Raw genomic sequence first — 10,568 nt, forward strand, 5'->3', positions numbered from 1 at the left:
TTTCGATGTTTGATCACACACTCAACACTCTGACCACTGCTCCAACTCAAATTCTCAGGAGTAATTATTTATCTTTTGTGTAACTACAGTTCTGTATATATTTATTTATCAATTACAGCTAGTTACCTCTGGCTCATGTTATAGCAGCATGTCAAAATGGCTGTAAACAATCATTCTGTATCATTTTGTTTTCTTTTTATCCCACACATTCTACAATTCAGCATTTGACAAATAAGTCAGTTTTAGGAAAAGTCTTAAAATATGAGATCATGGGGTTTTAATGGGGTTAACAGAGTTACATGATTTTTAAACGACACCATTCATGCTGATAAAAATATTGGAGAATGAATGGATTATTCTAAAGAGCTCACTGAAAATGGTTTTGTAATAGGATACCACCATTACTACAAGCCAGTTGGTGACATTCTTCCCTCACAGGTATTTAACCATCAACTGTAAGTGGTATTACTGAAAAGTGGAAGCATTTAGGAACCAGAGAAACTCAGCCATGCAGTGGTAGACCACATAAAGTCACAGATACAGGATTTCAAAACAAACAAAAGACTTAAGCTCTAAGGCAAATGCACAAGTCAATCTAACCAAAACAATATGTATTCAGACGCTGGTTGAGAAACTGGTAATAGGTGAGATGGGTGTGACAGACTGAGTCCAAAATGCAAATCTAAAGCCGTTTGATGGGAATGAAATAATGAACAGAAAACAGTGCATTACTGTTTTCTTTTGATAGAATTGCAGTTTTGAAGATGCCCTGATCTGGTCATCATGCCATCACATATCACACATGACAAACTCATTCAAATTCTTATGCCTTCTAATTTTTCTGCTTTTAACACAGGATGAGGGAACGTAACAAAAGGTGTCCAGGTTGAACAAAGGAAACAGGGAGGCAAAGTGGTTAAATTAAAGGGTTTTATTATTGTTTCTATTAATAACGAAACTAAAAGAGACAGACAAACCGCTGTCACCTTTTAAAGAAGAAGAACAAGAAAACCAAGGTGTTGGACACACACAGCTCACTAGCTGCAACCCAACAAGGCTCTCTGGCAGTAGAGCTTCACTTGCTCCCTGATATAGTCCACCTACTAACAGGTGCCATGATCAGGATAATCAGTGTAATTCATGCCTTTATATTTCTCATATGTTTCTTGGAGTATTTTTGCTATGAGCACTGAAACTAGTTCAAATTAGTTAAAGACACGAGTGTTGCACGACATGTACTTGCACTGGTCTAGTACCTTATATTTCTTATATTAGACTAGTTGTTGAAGGCCCCCGAAGGTGTAACTCAGCTCTACAATGAAAAAAGAAATTCAGCAGAAAAATGCAAGACAGACGATTTACCTCAGCAGCAGGAAACATAAAGAAATGGGTCATTCAACTAGGGTTGGAGGTCAGTCAGAACCATATCTACATGAAATATAAGATGGACCACTGAGCCATCTCACCCTGTCGACCACATTTAAAGCAGCATTGATGAGGTTTAATGGTGTTTTATTGTATGAATTGGGCCTGTGAGGCCATGCAGGGGTAGAGGAAGGAGAGCTATGACTTTTCACTGATGTTTTATATCCAATTATCTTCATGCTGAGTGGAGGGAGGAATGGCAAACATGAGCTAAATGGTGCATTTCATATGTGGTCAAACCCACTTCTAACCTCAGGCTGAGACTGAGTTGGGTTGTTACTTTCTTACACACAAGGGCAGAGAGAAGACTGCGCTAGTTTTAGTCTGGAAGAATACGTGTATGTATTTCAAAGGTTTTCAGACAAATGCTCCCACACTTATAAATCACGAGTGTCCTTTTCTCTCTTTTTTTCCACATTTTGTCTGATGCCCACAGATATTTTTCTTAACCACTGATTTTTATCTGAATGGTTTAAAATGGCTTTACTCGAACAAGCCAGTAGTATATCTAGCATGTAGTACATATGTGTTGTGCAGAAGTGATCGAAAATGATTTAAGTGCCCATGAAAAAAAAAATCTCGGTTGTATTTCACATCTGTGTTGCAGCAGAATTAATAGAGTTTCCATGGCATAATCGTTGGATTTATGACTACCTCCACCCCTCACTGATGATCAAGGTCACATCTGCATGTCTGACAACCGCTCAACCATCAGTGTGTTCGATCTGTCTTCTGTTCACTTCAGCACAGGGCCTGTGACATAGACAGAAAAATATGTGTGTAGACAACAATAATGTGATTCAAGTACATGGGGAGAATATAGGTAGGTAGGCTATTATGTCTTGACAAAAAGCTATTTAAGTAGCAGAAGAAAAGAAATATTTTAGAACAGAAATAACGAGCAAATAAACAGAGACTAGACGGAATGATACCATTAGAGAAGAGAAAAATACTCGCGGATAGATGAAATGAATATAAGCAAAATAAGCTGTCTCAAGGCTCTCAAGGCCATATTCCCAACATGAAAAGTTAATAGCTATGAATTTTTCCTCTGTTTAATTTCTCAATACTTTTCAGTTTAATAAAACACAAGGAACAGCAGTGGGATGGAAGAAAATACATTTCCACTTAGAAAAGGCAATAACCTGAGAAAATAACCATTTTCAATTAAGCTGGGGTTCTGAAGAAACAAAGGATTTATGATGGTGTTCTCCTCAATTGTTTCAAGCATGACAATTATCTGCCAAACACTTGAGACTGCATTCAACTATTGCAAATCACACTTAATTGCTTTGCATTGTATGTGTACAGACATTGTAATCTGTGACTTACAGGTGTCAAGACTTTGTTTTCATTTATTTCAAAGCTTTATTTAAAGAACCACAAATAATGAGTTTTATATGGATGTATAAATATTAGAAAATGAGCTGTCAAATATTTACTTTTTTGAACATTATGTGCAAGTTTAAGACTCACTGAAACTCACTCACAAAAGTACCAAAGTGTTAGAATAAAGTACTAAGATGTCAACTGTATTGACAGCCACAGGCAGTTTCAACTAAAGGAAAACACACCTGTGGATTTTTCCCTGTGATTGCATACATACCTGTTCACTTAGGCGTCAGCACTCTGCTCACACTTTTGCCATTATGTTTGCTTTCACAACACTTTTTTTTGTCATATACTGCTGTGACTGTGATTCTGTGATTCTCTTTTATCTGTATACACACAAAAAAGGTTTACCTCTACCCAAGAACTATGTATAGATTCCTCCTGAGGGGAATTTATTATCATAACTTCCCACTGCCTGCGAGGCTTAATTTAGGGCGTCCTTTAGGGGAATGACAAGATCAGAGACTATCTTGGTGCATACGTTTGCTATCACAGAGTTAAACTCCACACATGATGATCCTCTTGCAAGGAATTTATAGCTCAGTGGGTGATTGACTTAAAGTCTGTTGAAAAGAAAATTAGAGAGATAAAAATTAAAAATGTAATAATTGCATTACAAGCTAACTATAGTTCATGTGTTTGTTTAAATACCATTTAAATGTTTTAGGAACATTGTTCAGTTGTTCTTATCTAAAAATATTATCTCATTAAATTACTTTTACGCACAGAAGTTTTCCATAGTCTCTTTAAAAGTTTTTAGTATTAAAAGTATTTATTGTTCTACGACAAATTGTCAAATAAACAAACAAACACACAAAAAATGGTAGGTATGGTAGATTTTTTCTATTAGTTAAAAGACCCGAGTAACTAAAGTTGAGTAACCACTAACTAGAGTTAATAGCTAAGAAAAAGGAAGCACATTCACTACAAACAAGTTACGCTGGTTAACTATTGCTGTCACTGAAATACTGTTTCACTTAAGCCTATCAGCTAGCACTGGCCCACAATAAGCAGTGCTGAAAGGGCTATTCTTTCTTCATTTACATCTTTAACACCACAGGTATTTTCTTCTTCTCCTTAAGTTAGCTATAGCATTTTAGACCCCCATAAATGGCTGGTTTTAGAAGTGTGAGGCATTCCAAGACAATATGAGTACTTGTGCCCAGGAATAACTGGCATGCTGTATCAGGGGACTCTAGTGGCTCATGGGTTTGTGATCTGATGAGATGGACTGCTTGTCATGTTTCTGCCAGATATTGAAAGAAATTGCCTGCTTGGGTAATAGAGCAACTGAACAGACAGGAGAGAAATAAAAAAAAACTGATGAAGTGAAACGCAAATGCCTCATCACGTCTTGCTGCCACACACAGTCCTGATTATATCCAGCTGCATAGGGACACATAGTTTACCAAGGCTTAGACTTTTAGAGGACACGAACTGAAATACTTACAAATTCAATCATAGAGGGTTTTTGAAGGATATAACAAGACTCTACATTCACTGTTATGATGCAAATCAAAATCCTAACAATGATCATAAATGCTCCATAAAGAGTTAAGTTGACAAAGAAGTTTGTGTCTAATTACTTTTTACCTATGGCAACACTTTATACTGCAATTCTATTATAACATTGCAGTAGTGGATTAATGATTCAGTAGCTTAACATACTATTACATCTTTATTATTTGATGGTTTCATGTTATTACTTAATTAATACTGTTTTACTCTCCAAATATTGTCATTGTTTTAACAGTGTGTAAGTATTTACATGCTTTTCATTTAATACGCCTAATGTGTAATCAAACTTGTCAGTTAAAAAGTGAAATGTGCATAATATTGATCTGTACATGATAGATAAAATTCTTTATTTTATTTTTTAGCTAAATATGCACTTCCAAAAAAAAAGTGCCTGAAAATAGTTCCCTTTTTTCTTTCATCGTTTATTGATGATGGAATATTTCCATCTATTTTTTTTTTTTTCCATTCAAAATTTAAAATTAAAACAGATTGGAAACTTTTAATCACTTTTATGGGAGACTTTAAAAGTGGAGAATATAAAAAAGAAACTTGTGCTTTTGTATCAGATTAAAAATACATTTTCTTCTTGTTACCTATGACCAGTGTTCCCTCTAAGCTGCGTATGTGCGCAATCGCGTACTGCTGGCACGGTCTCCACGCACAGAAAATCTGCGTTGCGCACAAAAAAAAAAACTAGCCTGAATTGAAATTAAAATAAATACGTTAACAATCCATTCTGTTTTGCAGTGTGAATCAGTAAGTGATTCACACTATTTGTGTAACTCTCTGTCTGCAAAATACAGTATATAATCACCAATGTTGGGCAAAAAAAAAAAGAAAGAAAGATGTGTTTTCAAAATTGGAGTTCAAGTTATTTTTTTACTTCCAATAGTGTTAACATACTACGCAGGTCATGGACAAGACTTTTCTAAATTTTCATTGTAAGTGGGCTACAGCACTTAATTAAAAGTAGTCAAACATAAATGTAAATGCTGTAATTTGATTATTTTAATAAACCATGTAACTGGAATGGATTCGATGCTAGCGTGACCACAGTGCTGATGTTACTTACAGTGGTCCAAAGGACCGCTGAGGGAGTGTCTTTGCTCAGATACATGAAAAATTAGAGTGAACATTGCCTATAACCCCCTGACACACACATAATCATATCACTTCAGAGGACACAGGCCAAATGCATAGATAAAATAAGCCTATATACTTAGATAAATAAGCATGCAACCTAAAATTATTCATGTATTCTTCAGACAAAATGAATGATTTAATGTGCCTTTCGCGTTGATGCATTTACAGATGATGAATAGTTTCGTAAGTAATTCAGTTTCTTAATGAAATGCAGCTCTTTGAGTATATTCAAATTGTTTTTTGTTTAATTGTTTCCTGAAATTGTTCTTCTTGGTTCATCATTGATCATCATGTAATGAACTGTGCAGTCTAGTCAAGTCACTCTGTCTAGTTATTTATTAAAACTTGATGGAATTTTCACAACAACCCTAAGCAGCATATGCTGCCACGGAGACTAGAAGAAACATTCGTTATTGGCGACTAAAAGAAATTATGATTGTGAATGGATCTGAATAATGAACATTTAATTTGCATAAGTACTTCAGAGACTTCAGTCATCTATCTAAAACGCAGTTTTAAAGTCACAATACATGAAACTCAATGATAATTGCGAGAACACATGTCAATAAACATATTTAAAAATTCACAATTCAACAGAGATAAACAAGTATTTGCATATATAGCAAAGGTTTTACATCTCTTTACATTTATCAATACTACCTGCACCTTTAAGACATTTAAAGTCCTCATGTAGCTTGTTCTTTTTAAGTAAAACTATTCAGGACAATGATCTTTGTCAAACCTGTTAAACCTGAAGACACACCCTCCTTGTTCATTTCACTGAGGCAAACAATAACGCCAGCAACCCAGCTTTTCATAAGAGGGTGTGAGTGTCTGTAAGGGTGAAGGTGCCTATCCTCAGCAGTCCTTTAAGGAAAGTCTGCTCTACAAAGAGAGATTCAAACCGACAGCGAGGTGACTCTGAAAGCAAAGGGTAAGACCATTACTCTTTTTCTCTACTCTTAATGGCCTCTTCTCACTTCCTTTCCAAGTTGCTTTCATGGGTGAGGAGGGTGATGGAATTTCATTACTTATGACTGAAATCCAAAGGAGTTTTGAAAGCCGGGTGAGATGGAAAGGTGCATTCAAAATGCCAGTATACCCTCCAGATGCCAGCAATCTAATTTACTGTCAGTGTTAATAAATGGGTAGCCACTGGATGGCACAGATAAGTTGTTACTTCACCATCAGGGTTATCACTTAATATCTGATAATGTCTTTGGGGAGCAATTGTATCCGACAGTTGAAACAGGGGGCCTCAACTCCTGGCAGGAGAGATGATCATCAGTGTGGAAAGATTGTTAATCTGTCAAATCAATGTGACTTCACTCAATAAAGTGTTCATAAAGAGACTTAAGTTTAGACTGTAGTGTTAATGATTCACATTTGTGAAAGATGATCTCTCTTTAATGAAATGGGACACTTCTATGCATAATATGTTCAGCTCTCTGTTGTTTACTGACTAGACATATATCATTACACCGATTCAGGCAGTGTCCTGTCTGTAGACATTGATGCCACACTTACTCTGAACCAAAATTTTTCTTTGTACATTACTGGATTTTCTTTTAGAGCATATAATGTCTTGTACAGTTCCAAGGAAGAAGCAATATTATCTGCATAACTGAAAGCATTCCTGCAAAACAATGTAAGATGCAGATGATAAAGAAATGAAACCCAGCACTGGCAAAGAAACACATTTGAGTCATGGCACACAGTGAAGCAGCGAAATCTTAACAAACACGAAAAAGTGTCATAACAGCATTATGACGCTGGACACTGGATGTTGCTATTGTAAACAAAGCTCGTATTGTAAAGCCTGAGAGCATGGGAGTTGCCACATAATGCGGCCCAAATAATTCCCTGTGGAAATTCTGCCATAATGAAGCTACACACACAGCCTATACATTTCTGCCATTTTCTTCACAGATCTGAACCATCAGCTCTCAAACCGTTGGATTAAGCTCAACTTTTGTCAGAACAAACACTCACAATGGGAAGAGGTGAAAGTGAAGTGTGGGATGAAAACCCCGACGATGTTAAGCAAACTCAACCCAAAAAACACCCACCCACAGAGAGTAAAAGCTCAGAGAAATCGGGGAGTAGCTGTCCCAAGTGCTGCTTGAAGACAAGGGACTGCCTGATGAGCCCAGAGTGTGGCAGGGCACTTCAGATCTCCAGTGTTGTTGCCATGTGTGGAATGTGTCTCCGCATGTTTGTGTGTAAGTCCAAACTTCAGAAACTGCAAGCAGCTATGATACAGCATATAACTGGTTGGGTGCGCTGATGCTTGAATGAGAAAATAATTTCCTGCTTAGATGAGTATAATCATTGCAAACACAAATATATAACCCTGACATTTAGAGGGTGAATACATTTCATTTGTCTTTTTCTACACATTGCAATTGAAATTCAAGCCAAGTGGAAAAAAATCCACCGAAAACAAAAATATTATTTATGGAAAATTGTCTTCTTTTTCCTAATTTTTCATTATTATTTTCTTTCTTTCTTTTTTTATTTTGAAATTGCAGAGATGAACCTTGGACGACACGACCAGCTTTTCTGGAATATATTATTATTATTAAACATCCTCCAGCACTTTGCATGAAAATCATGCCATTACTCAAAGAAGATAAAATGAAGCAACGTATGAGGATCCATGTAAATAAGACCAACACTAATTATTAATAATTAAACAGTGGAAACACTGAGGTAAAGTAAATGTTACCTTATTATACAGTTAAACTTTTTTGTAAAAAGGTTAACATCAAAGACTCTCATAATAAAACCATGTTTGTTTAATCAGAATGCTACAGTATTTAGTCAAAGCAGTTGTTGTATATTTATTTTTGAAAAAATCTCATTAATGTAAAAATAATTATAGTAAACTGTGACACAGCTAAGTAGTATCTTATCTAGGTTTCTGCTAGAGAAAAATGTTAAATAAAGCAATGTCCCTGTAATGACGGCACAAGTGTGTTACATGTACCAGTGCTAATAATAAAAGCCTTTAATTATTTAAATACTTTATACTGTCAACGCCCTCACTTGAAGCCTCATGGGAAATAACCAGACTAAGGAGGTATTTTCACGTACTGACAAAACACAGTTATGTCATTACTCATGCTTGTGAGTCAGACCCTTTCATGGCATGTTATTAACGTCATGGAACAGTCATTGAAGATTTTATGACAATAACATTGGCAACTAGATGGTGGAGAGTTTTATTAATAGTATATTTACAAAACTATCACTACAGCGTAACCTAAACCTGATCACAAAGCCAAATCCAGCACTTTTTAGGAAGTGCTGGATTTTCTGAGCTTAAAAAGTGCATGGAGTGACGAGCTGGTTGCACAAAACTGCTGCTTCGTCCTCTTTTTAACAAGATTTCAGGCTCACCTGATCACTGCAAGGTTTAGTTGACCTTGTTGTGAAGGACCTAGTGGGAGATTCTGTGACAAGGTTAAAAATAAAAATTGGCTATCATTAAAAGAAAAAGAGAATGACCTTCCTTGTCAAACAGGGCAAGTGAAACACACCCCCTTTGCTCTCTGTTGCTTTACTTTTGACTAAACTGCTCATGCACCTGTGTGTGCAGGTTTGATAGGGTTACATTGCTTGCTGTGGCTTACTTGGCTTGATCTAGCTGCAAAATGTTGGTTGCATCTACATGCAATGGGTTGTAGAAATATACAAAGCAGCTTAGCTACCTTGCAGGCTCATTTTTCTTACTGAAACAAGCTGTTCAGTCTATTTACAAATATTTGGGGAGTATAGTTCTCCTCAGTGTTGCCTTTTATAGATGGACTTTCTTTTATCATTAGGGAAGCTAAAAAGTACTAATTTATCCTGGATTGGTGACAAAAGACTCCTCTTTGATGTAGAATGAAAGAACATGTTGGTCCTAATATTGTTGGTTACAAAAAAGGCAGTTGTTTTGCACTCCCTTCCCCAGGAAAGCCAAATAAATTGAAATGGATTTGTTCGATACCCAAAAAATTACCTTCAATAAAGTTAGCCTAAATAGCTAACTGATCTTCTTTCAGAGTCTAAAAGGGCATACAGGTTGAGCTGTTGTGCTCACAACCAGACCACAGTAAGAAAATCCCCTGTCTTTGGCATCCAACAGATCCAAGAGTAGAAAATACTGTAAGGAACATTTTTTGTTTATTTAGCCAAAGTCAGTGAGACAGTGTTTACCTTTATACCCCTTTATTTACATTTTCATACCTCGTTATTTCAAACTTTGAGCCTCTACCATTGTAAAAGTATCTATTTGAAAAAAGTACATTAAAAGTATAATAGATCTACTTTAAAGAGGATATGTGGCTACCCTACATATCAGCAATAGCAGAGGGTAAAAGATGTTGAGCCTTATACTGAAATGCATGGTAGTGAGGAGGGTTGGTAATGGATATTTTTTTCTTTTTAAATTGAGAATACATTGTACGATAAATGTAGTTTATTAATAATTTTCTCAGAACATTAAATAAAGTCATAGGAGTATTTCTGCTGCTAACCTACAATCATTGAGGAAAGATCATCATTTTGTTTGACTTTTTTTTCACAAATTACTATTATTCTCATACCACAAAATATTTGAAAACCCCCCACAAAAATAAAAAAATAAATAACACAGGTATTGTATCCAAAAATGTACCAAATTTAATACAAAAATTAAAGTCGAGCTTACAATCAGAAAAGTGAAGGCAGTCAAATTCAGTAAACTCAAAGGCTAAGTCAACAGGCAGATGGTGCACCTGAAAACCGGCAGAAGATCTTCATGAACAAGAGCAATCAAGAAATGGAAAAGCAAGTGGGGAACACAAATTATCTGGCTGCATATCAAGACAGCAAGAGTCCAGCAACAGGCTAAGGGGTAGCAGCTGGGTAAGCACTTACTGTATCTAGTAGATCAGGTGGTTGGCAAATCACTCTATTTTTTGAGTACTGGACAAATGAGCAATGTGCAATCTGCTGTGACAGAAATGAGTATGTATTTTTATTAGTTTTTTAAAGTTTGATTGTGATTTAAGGGAGATGAATTGAGCCAGAAAAGGACACAATATGTGATGAAGGCAAAATTT

General features: G+C 35.9%; 1 long non-coding RNA gene across 1 annotated transcript; it reads left to right on the top strand.

Annotated features, from left to right (window-relative positions):
• Positions 1 to 6,264: 6,264 nt before the first annotated feature.
• LOC102079704 (uncharacterized) lies at positions 6,265 to 8,508 on the top strand. The gene is made up of 3 exons (XR_266911.3): positions 6,265 to 6,412; positions 7,408 to 7,700; positions 8,010 to 8,508. It is a non-coding gene; the product is annotated as an uncharacterized LOC102079704 (long non-coding RNA).
• Positions 8,509 to 10,568: the final 2,060 nt, after the last annotated feature.

This window comes from Oreochromis niloticus, linkage group LG8 (genome assembly GCF_001858045.2).
Source record: "Oreochromis niloticus isolate F11D_XX linkage group LG8, O_niloticus_UMD_NMBU, whole genome shotgun sequence".
Classification (NCBI taxonomy): domain Eukaryota; kingdom Metazoa; phylum Chordata; class Actinopteri; order Cichliformes; family Cichlidae; genus Oreochromis; species Oreochromis niloticus.